The sequence below is a fragment of the Melanotaenia boesemani genome, chromosome 10 (genome assembly GCF_017639745.1).
Source record: "Melanotaenia boesemani isolate fMelBoe1 chromosome 10, fMelBoe1.pri, whole genome shotgun sequence".
Taxonomy (NCBI): Eukaryota; Metazoa; Chordata; class Actinopteri; order Atheriniformes; family Melanotaeniidae; genus Melanotaenia; species Melanotaenia boesemani.
Genome location: NC_055691.1, coordinates 20,899,855 through 20,922,474, shown reverse-complemented (window position 1 = coordinate 20,922,474; position 22,620 = coordinate 20,899,855). Strand labels below are relative to the sequence as shown.

Here is a 22,620-nt window from a genome sequence, read left to right as displayed (position 1 = left end):
TTAGTCAAAATTCTCAGGGGTAAAAGTTGGACAAAAGGACTGACTGACTCACTGTCCATGCAATGTCTGTGTAGCTGTAGGAGTGATTGTTTCACTTTCACAAAAGGACAGAATTCATGTCTTTATTTGGCACAGATCTGTTTTACACTTGGCTCGCTATGACACCTCAAAGAAGGAAAGGGTCAAAAAAAAGTGCAGAGCTTAACAGCTCCTGCACACTAGGGGAGAGAGGGCTACTCAGCAACTAAAAACACAAACACAAGTGGACAACCATTCACACACAGATTCACAAGAATCCACACAGACAGATAAATTCAGTCTCTAGACACACAGAACCTCCTTCTTTTGATTCAATAAAGCAGGCAGTCTGTGTGGGCTAGACAGCCAAGCTTTCAAAAGTCACATGTTCAGCGGTAGACCAAGTAGCCCCCTGTTTCTGTCCGACTCGCTATCCATCCAAAACTCACAAACGAAATTTGCTACAATTCACCCACTGTGCAAGGAACTCAATCATGAACGAAGGCGCCGTGGCAAGAGTGCTTCCATGTTGAAAACGTGCAGCCTAGCCTGGTGGGAAGTGAGGAAGATCATGCAGAAGCAAACGATTGATTGGGATTCACATTGTTCTGACGGGATATAAAGCTCTCATTGTACCCCTGTACTTATCTGACCTTTGAAAAAGAAGGCAAACGCCACCAAGCCATCAGGGAAATTGAGAGTCCGTTTTGCTCTTAACACACTGCTCACAGATTGCAAAGCTGGCATGGTGCAGCGGACACAGACTGTCTGCCGACCTGAGTGCTCTCTGCCCTGCCCGACCTTGCCTTGACTGCGCCAGTGTGCTATGAGCACTTCACAAATACCCAGACCTTGCCTTAGTCAGAAAAAAAAGGGGAAATAAAAAAAACTCTCCCAGAGGCAAGGCTGGAAAACAGAATTGGGCTCACGACACAAAGTTCATTAACAGATACACAGTGGTAGGTGGGGGGGGGGGGGGGGGGGGGGGGGAGAGATGGGAATAAACGAGGAAATGACAACGGACGAAAGATATGAGGAGAGGTTGGCAGCCGTCCATGAAAAGACAGCTGGCAGCGGCATCCTTCACAAACCTGGCGACGCAAGCGGCATGATGGAAGCAACCTCGAGAGACGGCAAGAGAGAGGGAAAGAGAAAAAGGGGAGAGGGGGTTTGGAAGAGGAGGGTGGTGACAGAAGATAACGTGACGTTCATCTCCAGACTCCTGGGCTAATTAACACAATTCCACATACAAGGCCCCCTGCTGGCCTCACAGACTGGCCCCAGCCTTGAGCAACGACACGGAGGGACAGAGAGTGAGGGGGATATGTTGTTGTGTTAAGAGGACAGGCTGGGGGAGTATGAAGAATGAAAAAGAATGAAAGGTGAGGCAAGGTCTGGTGGCCTTGTCTGAAGGTGAGTCGGCTCCCCTGCCAGTCTGCAACCTGGTTCCTCTGGGTGGAAAGAAGTGGGCAGATGAAGACGAATGAGTTGCCGTATGGGGGGTGCTGATCAACAGCAGAGTCACTCACTGGCCATTTCACTTTGCTGCTCACAAAACCTAGAGGGAGAAAGAAGAGGAGGAACAGAGAGGGAGCTGAAGAGGCCAATGAGTCACAGTCCAGACACAACGCCATTGACACAAATCCTGGTTCTGTACCATTAGCTCCAGACTGTCATAAATCAGACAAAGCCACCCAGCTGGACAAGGGAGAAGGCCAAACAGAGAAGTCAAAAAGCCACGGCTACACAGCGCTGATCAGACAGCAAGGGAAAACAAACAGTAACCTCTGGACAGCACAAGCATTTGTAACACAACAAGACAGGCTTCACACACACACACACACACACACACACACACACACACACACACACACACACACACACACACACACACTTTGCTTTTTGTTATCTGATGGTTGATAATTACAGGACTGACCTATATGTTTTGACGCCTTGACTGCTGCACCTGTAATCTATGCCTCAATCAGTAATCATATGCTATATAGTTTAAAATGATATATGAATACTACATAAGAATATCATAAAATAATCATTAATAATGTGGCTTGAATGCAAATGGCTTGGATGTTATGAGCAAATCCTCAACAGTCTTGGAATAAGACTATCAGTGAGAATAAAATATAGATTAACTTTGCCAACTGTTGTTAAATGTCAGTTTTGGGCTCAAATCCTGTTTCAACATCTTAATTAAAAATCTACATCACATTTTATAACATTTAACAGCTTTAAGATATGATTTAATCTTTTTCCTGAGTTATTTACAACAAACAAACTGAAGCTCACCATATCTGCATTATTTCTAATGCAGGATGTAATAAATATCCACATTATCCAGACTGTGTCAGTGTTAGCAGACTAGATAGTTAGTCATTAGGATTTTTGTTAGTGCAAACTGCAAAGCACGTTTAGAAAATGAGGACGAGTATTTCCATTTGGTAATGCCAATACTAAAGCAAAAAACTTCATTTGCATTTCCACATGTAACAACCTCGACAAGGGATTTCCTAACCTAGATTTCAACCACACCCAACCCAGGAATGCTGCCTTGGTATGTGCCCTACTACCAGATAAACAACACATCTGCTGTCCTGCTCTGAAAGTTATACATATATTCTGTGAAACAATGCTGAAAGGCAGTTGGTTTGTTGCTGCAAGGGAGAGAGCAAACAGTAGTGTGCATGCAAAAGCACTGGAATCTATGTGAAACTATGTGTAGAAAGCAAAGCTTCAGTCTGGCACCACCTGGCAGCAGAGTAGCTCTTGCAGCAAGTTCTGGTTAGTGTGTGCCAATACTACCTCACACAGCAGTACACCACGGGGGGCTGCACACTTCTACACTTGGATCCAATTAATTTCATCTCCACACGCCACACATTTTAACATGCTAGGAGCATAAGGAGAGGAGGTGGAGGTTTCACAGTGGTGGAGGTGTGCAGTGAGGCAAGTGGGAATAACAAAGAAAGAGGAAGTGGTAAGGATGGGCCAAGGATGGCAAATCTTAGAATTCCCTGTATCTTGCATGAGTTTCTGCACAGGAAGAAGAAAATGCAATTACACGTGCTCTCTCAGCCTTTTCAGGCAAGTATGGAGTGTGGAAGTGAGCGGGTATCGGTGGGGTTTGTGCCCTGTGGCAACCATCACTGCCATTCTCTATGCTAATAGATGCTTGTTCTGCATTCTAACAGGCATTTGGTGGCACAGCTCTGAGTGTAAAGCAGCGGAGGGTGAGTACAGAGCGGGTCTGTGGGGAGGAGGGAGAGGAATCTGCTGCCTTGTGTCTCCAGAGATAGTAGGCATAATGAAAACTCTCTGCTGGGACTTCAAAGCAAACGCCTGGTCATTTCCTGTGGTGATGGCTGATACGGGCCTACATGTCCAGACAACAGGCACGCACACACTTAGTCACACATTCTTGCAAGCAGAACCTCACCCAATGAGCACAACTTCCTTTGATGGTCGAGTAGAGCCAAGAAGAGGGAGGAACAAGTCTTTTTGGAAAAAAAAAATATATATTTGAAAAGACTTTTGTCTGGTCTGGCAGAATCATCTAAGTACTTCAGTGGCAGCCTTGGGGTCAGCACTTACGCAATATGGTTGTAATGTAAGAAAGAAGCATATGTTAACTGTCTTAAACTTGATTTTTTTTTTTATTTTATTTTTTTTACTTCTTCTTTTCTCAGGTTGAAACGGGCAATATGTGACACTGCAAATAATAAACTGTTGACATAGAGCCTTCAGACAAATAAACACATTGTCAAATACTCCATGTGACAGGTAATTGACATTTTCTTGGCAAACATATCGTTTTAAAGCACAGGCATAATTAACCACATTCTATTAAGGTGTTTCAAGAAATCTTAGCATTGCATACCATTGTCTCAACTACTGTATTTATATGGTGTAATAAGAAAAATTGCTTTTTCCTTCCAGCAATACTTTTTACACTAAGACTTAAAAGGAAATGCAATAGAAAAACAAAACAAACAAAAAAAAAACAGTGGCTAAAATGTGGCAGAAGATGTGTGTTGCTCATCTCATGGCCAACATAGACCCATATGGAAAAGGATGCACAAGCAACACTGACTAGTACTCTATGTAAAGGGGAGAAGCCCATTTGACCAGCACACTGTGCAAACATAAACAAATCAGCATTGATCATTTCTGGCTTATCACAGATCTTATCACATCATCTTGTTCCCTTATGAAAGCCAAGCTATTCTGCAGGTTTTATGACTATATGCAACAGAAACATGTGTCTGTGTCTTACATGCAGTTAAAAATCACCAGGAGCCCCCTATGCAAAACTGAGGGAGGAAAGAAAAGCACAGGAACATCTGGTTCTATTCAAGATGCCTGGAATTCTTCTCCTGCTTGGTTCACATTACTTCCTTGAGCCCCCTAGTGATTGTGCAGGACAACAGATAAACTATGCCACTCAACAAAATACCTCGCTTATTCAACACACAATCTCAGAGGTGTAGTTTGACATGGGATAGAAGAGAAACTTTGTTTACCCAAGTGTTTTGGGAGTAGATGAGCAGGAAGCTCCTAAGAAGTCAGGTATGCTAATTTATGTCTTCTAACCTGATGCAGACCCTCTCTTACAGTACGTCAAGCAGAAGCGGGTCCTAAGGGCAGGGCATGTTTAGGGTTTTACCAGATGGATCACCTCCTTGATATTATCCTTACACTCCAACTGATTTCCACTGGGGAAAGCCCTACCGGTGGAGGGTCAGTCCTGTAGAAGACCAGACCAGAAATACAGAGACACAAGGTCAGGCAACTAAAAGTCTTTAAGACATGAAGTGATTTGAGCTACTGCAGCAGAAAGAAACCTAAACCACATAAGGGGAAAAATCATCCCCCCAAAAAATTACAAGATAATTTCAGGTAAATAAATAAATAATAAACAAACAAATAAATAAATAAATAAAACTCAAAACCTCTTGCAATCAGTTTGCTTTGCAACATAGTCCTATGCATCATCCTTGCTTTACATTTCAGGACGTATTCGTTCCAATTTCCCCACCCTATTCTCTTATCTTGTATTTGACAGAGTGATGTCCTCAGCCAAAATCACCCTGTCTACTGCGGTTCCCCAAGAGATGGAGTGCCAGTGATGGAGACGATTCAATCAGTGGGAGAAGTGAAAGAGCAGATCACAGACAATACGCCGCGGCCCCATTACCCTCAGTCCTCGGTTACTGCTAGTGACGCTTAGCTCGAGTCCCTACCTAATGGGCCATAATATCATTTTACGCCATGTACCAGCTCTTTATGCTAGCTCTAAACATAACTCTGTCGCCAGGGCACAATAAAAACAGATATATTTCTTTATTACTCCTCACATAGCATATCACCAGATCTGAGCACCCCTACAAAGGAAACTAATAACTACAGGAAACTGCTCTTTTCCTTAGCTTATTTTAGCAGACGCACTGTTATTACACTGAGCTGCACTCTGCCAGCCTTACACTCCCCATGATGTTCACTCAGAAAGTAATGGATGTTTTATTATAATAAAATGAAAACACTATCTTCACCATAAATACACTACTTAAAAACCCATTTTCTCTGGATAGCAATATGTCTGTATGTCCATCATGCCTCAGGCAATGAGGTGGTACATGTTTAATTCGAAGCCACACTGATTTTTGTGTCACATGCCACTTCATAGGTAAAAACAGTAACTGATCTAACCTTTGCTGCCCTCTTCCAATTACCAAATAATCACACTGGATACCCACTCTCACATGAGGTCATGCAAGCTCACAGCAGATTCATTACTTAGCAAGATAGGAAAAGGAAACATCACCTGGGTTTTCCAATTTTGTGCCCATCCACTCCCTTCACCTCATGGGGTAAATGCTGTGTTTGTAAATCTTGTGCCAGATAAACAGAATTTCACTTCAGTGAGGGCAAGTTATTATCCGCAACTAGAAATCATCCCCTACACAGGGTATATGGTGTCACTGTCCCCTTCCCTATATATCATCCATTCTGACCAACCCATTTACACTATGAGAATCTGTCAAGAGATGAACGAACACTTAGGCATGAACGTGCATGTGTGTTTGTGTGTGTGTGGTAAGATGGAAGCAGGAGGGGAGTTAGGGAAACCAATCTCTCACACAGAGGAGCAGAGACAGGCGGGCAGATACGCTCCAAGCCCAGAATAACCCCGGTGGTATCCATGAATGAAATGACAGGATTACAGGGGTATTAGAAAACCTGCTGAGATGGTTGATAATGCAGTTTATGGTTGGACTTCACACTGTTTGTCAGGAAAAAGTCAAACTGTTTCACTAATGAAAATACGTGTAAGCGCTTTCAATAATCACTGAGCAGAAAATTCAAGGACAAGGGTCTCCTTCTCCATTTACACGATGGTTTAGTGTTGCCCACTTGACAGACATTAACACAAATATTAAAACATTTATGCCTTTCCATTATGCCTGAACCTCTTAAAACAGCAATAGTAAACATTAGCCCGACTATCCTGGTTGAGAATAGGATTATTGTTGGATCAACAACCCCCATAGATAATAGTAATTACTGTCGTTGCTGCAGCGCCATCAAACTGAGGCAACTTCACTAGCTGACAGCTTGGTCCTAATTACCGAGAACCACCAATTACGGGCTCCATTTGATTATTTATATTGCACAGCACACCCAACAACAAAACAGGAGAGACTTCAATGACTCCGAGCAGTCACATCTCTGGCAGCTGCAGATGAGCACCTAGAGACCTGCTGAATCATTCGTCAGGTTTTTTTTCTAATGGCAAACTAGTCGGCAGGCAAATATAGCATCCTTAGTGTACAGAGAATGATGGTGGGGGGTATTAAGCCAACAGGGGGCTGCCTTTACTTCCTTTTTGTCAGACACAGGAAGTAATTTGGCTGCAAAGGAAGTGCATTATCATCTCTTTGTCTGTCTCTAGTCCCCCCCTCCCCCCCCTCCTTCCAAGCCTTTTAACTGTAAAAACAGTTTGCAAGTTGTATTGGCATCCTTGTTTCATTCACCCATTCCACTGCAATGTATACAAAAATAATTGAATCATCAGCTGTCATGAAAGAGATTCTTCCAAAAGAGATAAATAAAAAAAAAAAACAAAAAAAAAACAACAACTTTATCTGATGAGCATATTCAGCCATGCGCATACACACACTGATTTTCACAGATGTTTCCCATCACCCTCTCCTGCCAAGCAGCGTCCAGTGATGGCTGAGAGGAGGAGAGTGGGGGCTCAAGGCGAGGGTGTGAAATTCTGCTATTCCTGCTCCAGTGATTTCTGCAGAAACTTGGCAGATCATTGTGGAGATTGGTATTTCTGTGGATTTGACATGAAACTGTTTAAGAGGCTCGTCTGGAATCTGTCTCGCAACGCGCCTCCCTTTAATGTGCGCCTGGCTGTTCAGCTTGTGTTTCTATAAATCCTCAAGGTTGCGATTCTCAGCACACAAAAGGTCCAGATGGGAAAATTAACAGGCTATTATGTAGCTTGTACAATCACCTGAAAGATAATACTATACTGCTTTTGAATAACATATGCAGTTGCAGAATTTGTTGATAAAAACTTATTCTCTCCCGATGAGTCTGTGCAAATTCAATGATTCACAAAATGAGCTCAAACAGAAACTTATGCTCAGTGAGCTGCAAAGCATGTAATGCTATCACATTCCACAAAGATAAGCAACCTAAAAAAAAATGTACAAAAGAAATCTGCCGTGGTGATCCAAGGCGCGTAGCATTTAGATGACAGCTGCACAGGGCAGGCCTTGTTTGCAGGGCCTGGAGTGGAGCAGTATATGTGGCTTGGAGGCCGGATCTGTTCCAACTGTGCCCTGGCAAGAAAATGTTGAGCCCAGTCAGCCTCGACAGCTTGGATATTTGCAGGGGGCGATGGAAAACTGGAAAGCTGCACTACCATGTTGGAGATGGGGGAGCTTGCAAGAGAAGAGCCAAGGGATGATGAGTCAGGAACAAGGTGGTTTATATTATTTTGGTACCTCAAGGATGTGACATTTGCAGAGTTTGATGAGCAAGACCAAACCCGAAGCTATGTATCAAGGACTTGGGAGGGTTTTTTGTGAATCTGAAGGTGTCGGTATAACATGGTCCAACAAAACTTCCTTTGGCGACAAAAAAATGGTAAACACATCGACTTGAATGATCCATTTATAATGACAGTAAAGATTAAAGAAGCTTTATCATGTAACTAACAAGGGAAAAAAAACAGCAGAACATTGAGGTTTTTCAATATGATCACACAATAACAGCAGCCATTAAATTAAAGCACTTCCATCTGCAATTTTCAGAGTTTTATTATATCATAGGGACTAAAGTTAGAACCAATCACTTTAGATTTAGTATTACAAATAAATTATTCACTGTAATTTCTATGAATTAATAGTCAAATTCTGCAACATTTTGAATATCATGAAGGTCATTCAAAGTTGGACAGCTTTCTCTTTACTTGATTAACCTGAACCAGCTTCCAAAGCAGCTCAGTTTGGCTAATGCCATCAGTTACACTTTAAAGAAATATGGCACCTTCTTCAAAATTAAAGAATTTATTAGCTCAGTCTTTCAAACATGTTTAAAAAAGGCAGTATGGTCCATAATATCTGCTTAATTAGTTCTTTTTGCTACATAAAAAAAGAAAGGTTTAACAAAAAAAATGACAAACTAAAGACATATCCCCACAAGACTGAGAGTGCAGACCTAGTTTTCCACTGTAATTTAACATTTAAAGTATCTAGAAGCAGCAGCAGCTTACATAAAAGGTCAGTGTTGCAAAAAGTGATAGAAAAATATAGTCCTGCTCACCCACACCAATGCAAGGCAAAAACAAAACATCACAAAAACAAAACAAAAAAGAAGAAAAAAAAAAAAAACAGAGACACTGCTTATTCCAGTGAGTTCCTAATTCATTCATCCCCATGTACCTCTTTGCTTTGGGGTTGTGCCAAGGCAAAGCCTCATGGGAGAAATGATTGACACTACCTAATCCTCATGGATACCAAAAAGCATGTCATTACCATGACATTTACACCATCTTCTGGGATGTGAGACGAAGTGTATAAACAACAAAGAGATAAACAGTGAAAACTCTGAAGATGAGAAGAGAGAATGTTTAATGGGCTATATTTTGGGTCACACATGTAACTTAAGTACCTCGGTCTTCCTGTGCTGAATTAATAGAACTTGGGTGGAGAGAGATGCCTGTGCTTAGCCACCTGGGGTAGCCTACATTTCAAATGAGCCATATTTTGTTTATCTTTAACACCAGAGGGCTGGCTCGCGGGCATGGAGAACCAGAGGAAATGTGATGGAAAGTGGAGCGCATGAGTTATGACCTAAGCAAACAGCTGATTATGGAGAAGATGAGCAAGAAAATGAGTTGTTTGTCAGGCTAAGCAATCCACAAATGAGCATGCATGGCATCCTACGAAACCAGCAAGTCCTGAGGCTTTGTGGCAGCTAAGGGATTAAGAGTCAACCATAAAAACAGTTTAGAAAGAAGTAGTAAACAGCAGATAAACCTTTATTTATCCTTTGCAATTATATCATAATATTCTTCACCATGAGTCATCTCATTGACTGAGTGAGTACTGGGTATTAGTGATTGCAGTTTATTTATTCTTTAATTAAATGCGCACAGAGCAAGTTTTAATTTTTTTTTTACATAAAATCAAAACAGCAGCAGTTAATTACTAGCAATCTTCATTTAATGAGCATCAGATCAGATTTAATAACTTGCATCCCTTAATAAACAAGTACAGAAGCCTAAGTGTTCAAATAAAGATTTGACAGAATATAACTTGTAATCCAGCTCAAAGGCTGAGACTTGACTTATAATTGGACCATTGTTTACCGACACAAAGTGCTGACCATTTTACTAGCAAGCCATGTTCCACTTCTATAAGTACAATAACAAAAAAAGATGCATTTTTACTGGTTCACTGTGGGACTTTGGGGTTGAGCATTGCCTGGGAAACTCCCCGGTGAGACGGGCAACTATTTTCTGGGTAGCAGAGCTACTGCCTCAGTGACTTCTCTTTGCTATCTGCTCAGTCCCTTTCCCCAGAGCTCCTTCTCCACCTCTGCTGTTGTATACACATCTAAACAATGGAAGTCAGGACTGCCTTAACGAGGAGAAAGAGGATGCTGAACTAATTAAAGACAGCCTTACTCCATCGCCTCCAAACCCCTCCTGTTAGCTCAAAGCAGTTTGATACAGCTTGGCCAGACCTCAGACTATTGGGCCCATCGTGAGAAAAATAGGGTCTGGAAGTTGTTTTTTTTCTGGCTGCTAGCCAATGGGAGACCATAGTAATTGCTCAAATCCAACTGTGGCAATGAGGACAAAGAGTGTGAGGAAAGTGTAAGCCAAGGAAAGTGAGAAAATGCTGGGACCAAGTGTAGGAATGAGAGAAAGTAGCAATAAAAATTACAGATGGAGAAAGAAGAGCTGTATAGAAGCGTAGAAAAATTAGGAACATGAGATACAAGTTTAAGGCATTCCAAAAATGCTATATGATCCAGAATATAACCAGGGCCTTAAAATTTGTCTCTGAACAATAAAGAAAAAAAAAAAAAGCACAAGAACAGAAAACAATGGACAAAGTTTTAAGCGTATAAGTGAAAATAAAATGGACCTTGGGAGCTACTCACTAGGGAGAAGCCGACAGGGGTGCAGCGAGCGTCTTGGCTGTTGGACTGGAACAGAATAGGGTGCAGCAACGGCTGCGCAGTGGGCGCTCACAGGACACTTCAATCACAGACAGCCGAAGCCCAGGGCAAACTTGGCCAATTAGCCGTACACTGCAGCTGACCCCCAGCTTCATTAAGGGCCTGGGCTCTGGAGAAGGGAAGAGAGGAGAGGATTAGTGGGTGTGAGAGTGAACCTTCAGCACTGGCCAGGTTTGACAAGACACACACAATTTTGCACAAACACACCTGCTAGAGGTGGTGTTCAAGGTTACAGATAAACACCATCAACAGTGTGAACACCTTACACTGACGTGAACATACTCTTGAGAAAAAAAAAAAAAAAAATCACATTCCCACATCCCTGTGGGTTTGCATCGGTAGCAAAGGTGGTAGTTGTGGGGGTTAGAGCTACACAGGCCAGAGGGTGCAGCTCTCCCCTCTCCCCAACACGAATGCAATGACAGCAACAGGTGCGATGGCCAGCAGACATGCAATTACCAGGCTGAGAGTCTGCACTTTGTGACAGAGACAACAGCAGATCTGAGGGAAGATTGGAGCTAGAGAGGAGGAGAAAAAGGAGTGATGTAGAGGGAGAAATGAGAGTCGATAAGGAAAAGAGGAGGATCCACACTACAGAAAGTCCCTAGGGAGGAAAAAGAGAGATAGGGAGAGAAAGATTTCCAGTCATTCTCTTTTATCCCTTGTTCCTGGCTGGCAGAGTGAGAAAATTGCAGATCAAAACCCAAAACATACTGTATCTACCACACACCTGTTGTTCTGCAGTAGAAACACAAATTCACACACAATGGTTGTCTGGAGAGACCTTGCACGCATGTGTGCACAAAACTGAGACAGAAGCGAAACATCCCCATTTCATTTCAGGTTGGGAGGGGCTGTCTGAGGAGCTTTGGGACAGGCTGCGCTCAATGAGCCCTGACAGCAACACAGTTGGGTATGGGGACATGTTTGTCTCCATTATAAGAGTGTACATACACATGGGACCCGCTTTTGCATCAGCTTTGCTATGGAAACCTTAGTGGTGGAGCAGAGTGGGGTGTAGCAGCTTCATGCATGCTCTCCCTCATTTTCCCTGCTCCCCATCTCCGATTACAGGCTTTCGATCAGGCTAAAGTAATGTTTGCGAGGTGTGCCGCCTGTGTAGCAATAACTACTGTCAGAAAACTCTTATGCTTGGGTGGAGAGGAGATACTGGTTCTTTATTTAAAATAAGCCAAGGATAAAAGATCAATGGCCATGAATTGAAGGGAAAAGTTCACAAACATGGTGGGAGATTATGAGAGGGAGATGTATGAGAGGATGGGGAGGGGGTGCATAGAGCAAAGAGGCATCTAGCTCATCTGGGTGCTAGTGGCTTATTGATCGGTGGAGACACACAGCTCCTAGTCATTCATCACAGGCAACTCTCCTTAGATAACTCCTATGATAGTGCGCTGCTGCTGAGAATCTGCAACTGGCCACATCCATTATCCTTCAAAGTAAGCCTGCTAGCCTGGGAACAGGCATAGAAGGAGCTGTTGGGTGACAAGGTAGAGGGGAGGGCTGGAATGGAAATAGAAAAGAAGCCTGTGGTAAAGAGCCTGTGGGTGAGGCTAGTGTATACAAAGCCAAGAGTTGGTGTTGAAGGGCTGGGGTTTTATGAAAAATGGTGGCCTGACAGCCACAAAAGATATGAGAAACTGTCTGTTTGCACCAGCAGGAAGGGGAAAAATGTGATGGCACTATTGTTTCCATTTCTTGGCCAAACAGTATTAGCTAAGCTGTTTTATAGCAGATAGCACACGAGCCATCCAAGCGACAGGCAGCTCTGAAAACTGCTGAGTGGCTCTGTATGTACAAGTGTGTGAGTGTATGTGAGTGAGTGAGTGAGTGAGTGAGTGAGTGAGTGAGTGAGTGAGTGAGTGAGTGAGTGAGTGAGTGAATATATAAATAGAATTCCCCAATAGGGCAGGTGGAGATCAGACATAATGAGCCATTCAGGGAAAGAAGACAGGGAGTGAGGGCAAAATAAAAAAACGGAGGAGGGCAGAAAGACAGAGTGAGAGTGATGACGGTGGGCTCCAAGCCAGAGACAAGGCCCCAAAAGAGCAATTACAGAAGCTCCAGAGAAGGTGTGGGCCTAGCCCCCAGGCATAGTTTCAAACAGCACAAAGCCCTGCCAGACATGTACTTGCAAGGACAAAGAAGAACATACAAACACACACACACACACACACACACACATACGTAAACAGTATCCCAATAAGAAACCCTTTTTGACAAGTATAAGGCAGTGATGGACAAAAACGGGAGATGGGTGAAAGCCAAAATAGAAAGGAGGCAAGCATGAGGCAGGAACATTTTCCAACAGAGCTAATCTCAATCCAAAACATCTGCATGATACACTCCCACACATTTTCACAGCAAAATTCTGTTTGAAACTTGTTTTCCAACAGCATGGCCTGAAACAAAAAGCTCAAACTCCACAGCTGTTGTCAATGTGCACAAAACTTTCAAGTCAATTGTGTTCTTTGTTGTGAGTCCTAAACAATGTTGAACAGTCTGGACAGCCTCACACCACGGTGCCCGTCACAAACACGAGTCTGGAATAGTTTCTGAAGGCAGCTGTTTTTAGCTTCCTCCACACCACCCCACATCAACCATCACCACCTCCAGTACTTAAAGGGAAATGGCAAGTTGGGGTGAGCAGACAAGAATGATGGGAGAAAAAGAAAGATGTGCAAACAGATATGGGGAGGGGAAATTAAATTAAGAGAAAAGTTCTTGCGCACCGGTATGCACCATTGATTTCCTATTCTCTTGGAAACATTTAATGAGCTTAAATAGGAGCCTCGTTTGACACTGCCACAGTGACTCGGAGAAGGTTCCCAGTGAGAGGAAATCGTTCAGAGGCTGTGACGGCTACTAGAGGGTGGGGGGTGTAGGATGTAGAAAAGATGCAGGGAGGGAGTGAATGTTTTCCTGCCAACATAGGAGATGTGAGGAAGACAGATGTTGGATTATGCTTGGGAAATGGTCCATGGCTAGCTTTCCTTGCCTAGTTCTGAATGAGGAGGGAAAAAATGAGATGAAGGAGATTAAGGAGAAAGAGAGACAGATGTTGGAACCGGCTAAAGGTGGTCCACATTCAGCTGAGATGCCTAGTTATGTAGGTGCTTACCCACAACAGGCGCTCATTATAACCCAACAATGTCCTACCTGATTGACAGTTATTGCTGTGCAGCAGCGCTTCACCTCATTACTTCCTGAATGACCTCTTTATGACACACTCAAGAGATGCAATTGCTTAGCAGCCATCTTGTTTTTCTACCCTTTATGTTTCCTTTTTTCCTTCTGTCGGCAGGAGAACTATTGTCATTTGTAAGAGCAAAGTCCAAAAGCGCACCACTGCTCTCTGCTGCTGATGAGGGCCCCATTGGGAACCATCAGTAGTCGCTTTATGAAGCTGTCTGGCAGAGTGAATGCGCTCAGCGCCCTGCCACCTTGTGCAGGCAATCATGATAATAAGAGAGGAGTCAGGCATAGCTTTACACCCACACCAGAAAAGGGGTGGGCAATTCCCGTCAGTGACTGCTGGTGTGTTTCCCTAAATCCAAGCTTCAACTAAGAACAGAGTTTATCAACATGGAGATAATATTATAAGATAATTACATAAATATCAAAATGGTTAGACAATCATGCATTTAAATTTTTGGACATAGTTCTCTTGTTTGATATGCAAAATGGTCAAGAGTTGCAAAGGAGCAATGCCAGAGGCAAACCTGTACCATTTGTTTGTTCCAGTAAAGGACTTAAAAGTATGTCAGAGTAAGGCACAAAAAGAATTTCAGACATTTAGCAAAGGAATAAGTGAAAAGTTACCAGATAATAGCAGAAAAAACTGAGAAGTGATTAGCTGTGGCCAAAATTTTGATTTTAAGATGCAAAAGTCACAGAATTTATGTGTACAGCAATACAAAAAGGTAGAACAGCTAAATTTTAATTTAAAGAGGTCCAGTAAGAGACAAACTTTTAGATATATATATATATATAAACCAGAGGAAACAGGCCTGTTGACACCACTTCATGGAAAAAAAGGACTGTTGCGTTCACGTTACCGTTCTGCATCCAGGGGTTATTGCTTTATTGTGAACAGCTGTGAAAGAATCAAGGGGGCTTTGGACATGCCCAAATAAGCAACTAAACTCAAAACAAACCCCAAAAAAACCTGCAACTCGCAACCAATATCTGCAAGCGACTACACAATAAAACAATCCCAAACTCACTCATAGCAGGCGAAATTGGCAACAAAGCTGCCTTTCTCTGGCACAGTTGTCTGTATCTTTTCCCTTTTTTTTTAAATCTGTCTTTCTTTCTCCTTCTACCGTCTTGCTGCCTGCCTGTTAAACTCTGGTCTGTTTACGCTGTAGTGCTGGAAAAATTATCACCGGGAGCCTCACAGACTTAACTGGCTGAGTGTATCACATGGGATGGCTTAACTCACATGCAACTAGTCTGCGCTTTTCCTGACTACAACCATGAAGACTACAAAAGTTGTGGCAGTTAAAATAAAAGCACCCCGTCAGATTTTATATTTTAGGTCTGCGTCCATGTGGGACAGGTTCAAAGTCCAGATGTGCACACAACAAATTTAAAAACATATTATGATTCTTAGCATATCCTAATACATCTGTTCATTAGTATTCATAGTATATTAAAGTATTCAAATGTGTAATTGCTGCCGATAAGTGGTCTAGTAGAAATACTTCATGTACCAGTATGTTTTTAACTCACACATGTTTTCTGGTTTGTAGCACCTTGGTCTTGGTGTTCCACAAGTCTGTTTCTTATATAAGGAGTTCTTTAGTTCATTACCTCTTTTTTTTCCAAATTCGGTTCAAGTGCTGGTAGAGCAGCTGGTCTGTACTACTGAGTGCATAGTCCGACAGATGCACAGTAAGCAGCACAACAGCAAATGTGGGCGCTTTAAACCACTGGCAGCAGTGCTGAGGCCATGTTTCACTGGGCTTTGGTGTGTGACTTGCAGCAGACATTATGCTGAGGGGGATAATTTTTTTTTTAAAATAAAATGCATCTTGAGCTGAAACAATCATGTGATCCTCTGGTGATTAATTATGGTAAGAGAAAAAACAGCCTGCGTGAGAGTTCCCACTTTCTTTTGAAGAATTCAGGCATAGACAAGAGGCACGCACTCCCACACATACTACATAGTACTTACATACTAAGTAAAGGAAAGTGGAAGTGACTAACAGTAACAAAAGAACGAAAACTTGAAGAAGACATGTTACACTGCCCCAGACTGCTTTGTCCCCAGCTGTCACTGCTGTCAACCTTACTCAATATAGTGCCAGAAAGACACAATCTTTCACTGGAAACTGCCTGTACTTTCCGTAGGAATCCATAGGTCATCATCTATAGGACACTGTGGCCCATTCTCCAAATCATTTACACTGGTCTATATATAGCCTGTAGAGAGAAGGTCATTACTGAAACAGAAAGCTATATTTCATAATTGCACCACTATGCTTCTACCTCCTCAATGAAATTGGCTCTCCAGAATATATTCCCTCTCACTCTTTTCCATCTCTCTTTATCTCTCTCTTGTCTGGTAGAGAGGGTGATTTTGACAGGCTGACTGTCTGTCCTGATGCAATAACCACCCCCATTTGTATCTGAGGAGGGTGCATTAACTAGACAGCGTAATCAGCCCGCACAGGAAAGGCAGCAAGCCTCACCAACCGGCTGCTTTTTACCACTCTAAGCTGTAACAGCTCACCATTAGGCTACAATTAGCACAACTCATTTGGGGCAAAACAACCCCTCAAAAGACCTTTGGGCAGCAGAGCGGATGCAAAGAAAAAGACTTTCATGCAAGTCTATTGTTGCAAAAAACACTCAGGAGAGATAATCTTATTTGGTCATACCTGAAGATGAATGCAAGGGGACTTTAAAGCAAAAGTTCTCAAAAAGCACCTGACATTGCCACGGGACAAAGCCCCCATCTGACTCAATGCTACTGACATGTTAGAATGAAAGATTTTCTGAGTAAGGACTCTAATGGAAAACTCTTATCACCAAACACTTCAGGCAATGCACAATTAATCTAAAATGGCGGCAGGCAAAAAATCAATCAATCAATCAATCAATAAATAAATAAATAAATAAATAAATAAATAAATAAAAAATAAATAAATAAATACACCAAAAAAATATTTGAAAGTACTGCCTTATCATAAATGCATTCATTTTCCAAGGTAGGGAGGTGAGTTTGGTAGAGGCACAGGCATCACCAGGGACTTTTTATTAGGGCACATGCCCCAGTACTGATCAAGTGGGCCCCAGTAGAATCGCACATATGAGTTTTCCATTTCCATAATAGAAGCTTGAAACAATAACAAAAAAAAAATACACATATAATCCCAAAGCACATAGTGGGGACAGTTATTTTGTATTTTTTTACATCATTAAACAATGCTCTGTTATTTAATACAAGCTAAGCTGAGTTCATAGTCTTGTTTTATCGTATCTAGCAGTGTGCACATCATTAATGACAAACAGTAGGGCACACACACAGCAGTGCAGTGTCTGTTAGAATTGGCTTGCATTAACACACACATCAAAAGGAATGTGCATGCACATTGCAAGGGTATTGGTGCGCGGCACAGTTTCAAACCCCGATAAGTAGAGAGAGAGGGTTTGGAGGCAGTTTGTGATATAACATCTTTGATTGCAGCATTATAATATGGCACAACTTCAGCAAGAAGCAATTTCAGTAACTCTGAGATGATGGTGATGGGGTTGAAGCATAGCTCAAATGGTTGATCAAGCACTTTATGTACAGAGGCTGAAGGCTCTGATGCAGCCAACCTGGTTTTGAGCAATTTGGGTAATAGGGAGTCTGTACCCTAACAGAGGAGTGTGTTTAGTAATGTCCCTGGGTGGAGGTGCACTCCAGGTGAATGTGCAGAGGCTCAGTCAAATTATTCTACAGAAGCCAAGTTTAGTACACAGAAACACACTTTCTCACCCTAAGGCTTTGGAACAATAAAGAGAAATGTGTGTCCCTGTGGTCATTTGTGGCATGCTGGCAGTGGGCAGACACAGATAAGAGTTTGGATCGTTGGAGGCTGACACGCTATGATTATCTCTGGCTGGTGGAATTGAGCGTCCATCAATCCAGACAACCAAGAGGACTGGGGCCGACCGACTCAGTTGTTGCCTGAGACAAGATTTTTATGATTTACTGACTTAGGAAAAAATGAAAAATATGTCAAGTGTTCCAAATGCTTTGTTATATTTGCACTTTTTGTATGCTGTAATTTGAATTAAAAAATACTCAAGCTCTGCTGTCGGCAAGCTCCATCTTCCAGAGGTAATATCTGAAAGCACATTTGTTCTCACACCAAGTCTTTCCGCACAATCAGGAACAACCACCTGATTTTCAAGGGCTCCCTCTCTATTCTCCGTCTGCCTTCCTGGCTCTATCCGCCTTCTTTCCTTTACTTCATGCTGAATTTTCTGGACCTGAAACTAAGTCCACAGACCAGAGTGAGCCACAGGAGAGATGGAGGAAGAGATGGATAGAGGGAAAAGAGAGAAAAATTGAAAATGTCAAGAATCACAATCTCTAAGCTGAGGGCCATCTGGAAATGGAAAGGTAGATAAACAATGGTATGAGCCACATCCCATCTCCTTCCTAAAGCCTGAATAGACACACTCACCACAATGCATGTGCACTGTTGCCACTGATCCTTGCTGCATGCCAAGCATTGTCAGGGATTGGGTCTTATCAATCGTTAGCCAGATACTGAGAAAAAGCGTGACACAAACAAAAGAAAGGGGAGAGAACAACAGTGGAGGAGAGCTGCAAGCAACAATGAGATACACAAATGAGAAGATGGCTAGGAGCCATCCGTCCACGCGGCCTGGACCGCCTCCATTTAATCTGGTCAGGTCTGCCCCAAAAATCAAAGCATTCTCCCCGAGTAATCTGAATCAGAGAGCCAATCCCACCCAAAAAGGAAAATGCTGTGGAATTGAATGAGACAATATGTGGCTCCACAGCATTGTGTAGGAGTTCAGAATATTACAGCTGGGGAACCCTGCTTTATTTAAAAAAGTCCATTTGCATTCATTCAACTTGAAGTGGAGCTTGGGGGCAACGTTAGCTATGCTTCTGCTTCTTTTGAATTCCTCACTACATTTTTGAGCCCCTTCTGGCATGCAATATATTATAGTAGTAGTGGAAATCTTTATTATCCCTTATGGGGAACATCTCCTTCTACTAAGTCAGAGATAACAACAAAAACAATATACATATAATGCCAAAGCACATTAGTTTAAGACTGATTAAGAGCAACGGCTGCAGGGACGTTCTTTGTGGTTGCTGCATCTCTTGGGACCACCCTGTCCAGAAAACATGCTTCGTTAAACATGAGTAAAACGTAAGCAAGATTGTCCAAGACCACTGTGAGGTAAACACTAAGAGAGGAACAAACTGAAGAGACTCTGACAGCTATCCCTCAGGCCCCAAGGCGAGCTACACCTGTGTGCAATCACCTATGCTCAGTTTAGTTTCCATCTCTTTAGACTCCCTACCCTCTCAGCTTCATGCATACAACAGTCACTTCAGCTCTGTAGGCACGGACTGAACCAACAGGAGAGAGGGATCAGGTGGCTTGGGCAAGTAGACTGAAAGAGAAGACCTGGGAGGGAGGTAGACAAATGAGTCCAGTCAGGTAACATTCACAGATGTGAAAGGATGGAACAGAGGAAAAGGCTGAGGCAGAGGATAGGCTGAAGGAGGTGTGGGAGTGAGTCAGCTTATATCGATTCATCAGTAAAAATCCCCTGGCCTGATTAGAAATCACTGCATTCAGAAGGAGAAATAGATGACTGGATTTGTTTGCTCCAGAGGACTCCTTACTAATTCTGACTGAGAAAACAACAAAACATAGCCTTTGTGTCGCTCGGGCTGAGATTCTCATGACAATGTCTCTGATCAAAAAATGAGTCGGGGGCAAGACAGAGGAAGAACTCTGGAATAACTCAAGAGCCAAGACATTCAGATCAGACACATGACATTTTAATATTGACTGATGAAAAAGAAAAGTTAAAGGAGAGCAAAGAGGAAAGTAAGTGCAGTGGAGAACAGAAGGAACTCCAAAAATATGTACATGAAAGATTAACCATGTTTCAGCTTTCTGCTGCATGCAAGAAAGACGGGACTTCTTTGCAAGTAGTTTGAGCAAATACAAAGAGCACCATCACTTTAAAGTGATTTTGCCAACTGAACACACAATTCCTTAGCTGTATTCAGACCTTGATAAATGCTCACTGTCTTGGCTTTTATTAAACGCCAGAGAGACTGCTGGATTCTTCTACCAGCCAAAACTAATTAAACCCAAGCAGATGTGTCTGGACAGTGGTGCACTACACGCTTGCACTGTTACACACAAGCATGCATGCTTTCACACACACAAACACAGCCTCTAAACAGGTTGTTAACCATGTCCACAGAGCAATCAGAGCTAGCTGATGAGATGTCACCCAGCTAACTACACCAGGTGAAGATAAATCAACAGCATCTTAGCTTTAGTTTCTAACACTGTCGTGTTAGACTCCAGAAACTTTTTCTCAGTCTGTGGCTGAGACGAGAGAAAAATGTCTTTCCCCGATGCCTTATTATCCCTCACCAAAACCAGCCAAATTGTTTCTTTTCAGTATTCCCTACCTTTCTTGCTCCAGGTGATGAGCGTTAGAGCTAACAGCAACCAATTAATATTTCAAGGTGCACATGTTTTAAATTTTGTTCCTAGGTGTGCATCATGAGCAGTAAGAGACTGCAGCTGTGCAATAGATGGCTGGTGACGCTTTCATCCTCCTCTTCCCCACTTTTCATTCTAATACTTTTTGAGCAAACAGCTGGGCCCTTTTTTTTCCTGTCTTTTTCAAAAGCTCAAAAGCTATCATTACACCAGCCTACAGGCATGAGAGCTGCATTCCAAATTGCTTATGGAATCCCCGCAAGCCGAGTCTGAGCTGGAGATGAGATTGCATTGGGGTTGTGTTTTGGTGAGGGTTCATGCTGGGGAGGGTCAGTGCTTTTAAACGATAAACACTCAAGAGTCAAACATCCATGCACACAAACACTGACAGAAGGGCATGACATGAAGCAATGAAAGCCACTGTGTTTTATCTTCATTCAGGCTGCCAGTTTCATCCAGTCCTAATCAAACCCATGTTGGGTCACACAGACCAGTGGATCTCCCCCAGTCTCTTAAGATACACATACACACTGTGGTGACTAATCACCCATCTGGAGCAGCCATTCCCAGCTCTAGATGACAAAGCACCCATGCCCACAAATGTAGGCTAATGCCCCTCTCAACAAAAGGATTAAACTGCATTACAACCAAACAGGCAGTTCTACGAATGGGGAGGGGGCAGCCTATGACCTGAATCAGACAAGCATGGACAGGGGAGGAAGGAAGTGACACCACAGATAAGGGTGATGTACTAAGACTAGCTGCTAGTGGCTATATGGCGCTGACAACTTTGTACGTGCGTTTGATTTCAATAGCAGTGCACAGAGTCAAGGGCAGCAAGAGGACAAAGCCAAAACAGATAGTTTGAGTGAAAAATCCACTTTGGCTTTCCCACAGGGTTTTGCTAACACCCTCTCATCGCTAAATATTAGCACGTTAACAGTGGCAGGCGCTAGCCATAGTCTCTCAGAGCAGACCATCAAGTTAGAACTTATCCTCAAAATGCCTCAACCATGGTGGAAAGTCTTTCCCCAACAGAGCCTGGCTGCTGGCTGGTGTGATCCAGGTAAGTCTCCTAGTTGTGAGAGGATGCAACAAATACAGAATACAGAATGAGGTTGGATCAGAGCCAAGAGCCATTAGCAAGCAGTGTGTCTGACACAACGGGCAGAACACAACATTTTCAAAGGCGTATAAGGGTTTGAAGAGAGCTGTGGTAAGAAATGGTAGGCAGCTGTTTCATTCAGGCCTTCTGATAACAGCCCCCATCCAGATTGGCTACTGCAAGGCAGCACGAATACAAATCACTTGTTTCATAGTCTACACTGAGCTAAGCAAAAACCAATGAACTGGCATTCTCTTATTCATTTCTTAGCTGATCAAGCCTCTTGTGGATCAATGTGTGCTGCTGGAAGAATTTCAATGTACCAATGTGCATTTAGATTAATGTGCCTCCTTACAAAAGGGCATATGACAGTTCAGTTAATAAGCCAAAAGCACTTCAGCTATCGGGAAGAGCCAGCAGTATGAGCAGACAACGATCTAGCTAATGGCCTTAGCCATATCATTTACCATACAGCTCTTTTACAGATGCAGGATCACACACTGGGTACACAGATAGGGAAGAAGTGACACTTTCATTACTTATGAGATAACAACCAAAGAATACTTTCAATAGGATAAGTTTTTGGTTTAAACTCCTAATGCAAATAAGCAATGAGCACTAACACAAAAGGCACATCAATAATGACTTTGGGCAATGAAGACTCAGGTAATTTAATTCTCTTTCTCTACTTATTGCTTCAATGTAGGGACTAACAAAGCTTACAGGTAATGTTTCTAACAGATGGAGGAACAGGCATATGACCCTGCAACACAGGCCTTTCATTCCGTTTTGAGTTTTGCAAGATTTCTTGGCAATGTGATTCACATTTCAATTATAAAATCAGTGGAACAAACAAGTGATTTAAAAATACTGCAGAGAAACCATCTGGTTTTGAGTGCTGCTTGAGTTTAACAATCAGTCACAGATTCAAGTAGACTGTGCTCTGCTGGCTCACCTATTGCACACTGACCA

General features: G+C 42.7%; 1 protein-coding gene across 3 annotated transcripts in view; it reads right to left on the bottom strand.

Moving 5' to 3' along the window:
- Positions 1–22,620, bottom strand: part of plxnb2b (plexin b2b) — a 115,151-nt gene that overhangs the window by 79,451 nt on the left and 13,080 nt on the right. For 2 of the 3 annotated variants that reach the window (XM_041997098.1, XM_041997096.1), the window contains exon 2: positions 10,720–10,906. The gene's annotated coding sequence lies outside the window, so the exon portion shown is untranslated. Of the gene's footprint in view, positions 1–10,703; positions 10,907–22,620 lie in introns of all 3 variants that reach the window. The other variant, XM_041997097.1, reaches the window with a different exon arrangement.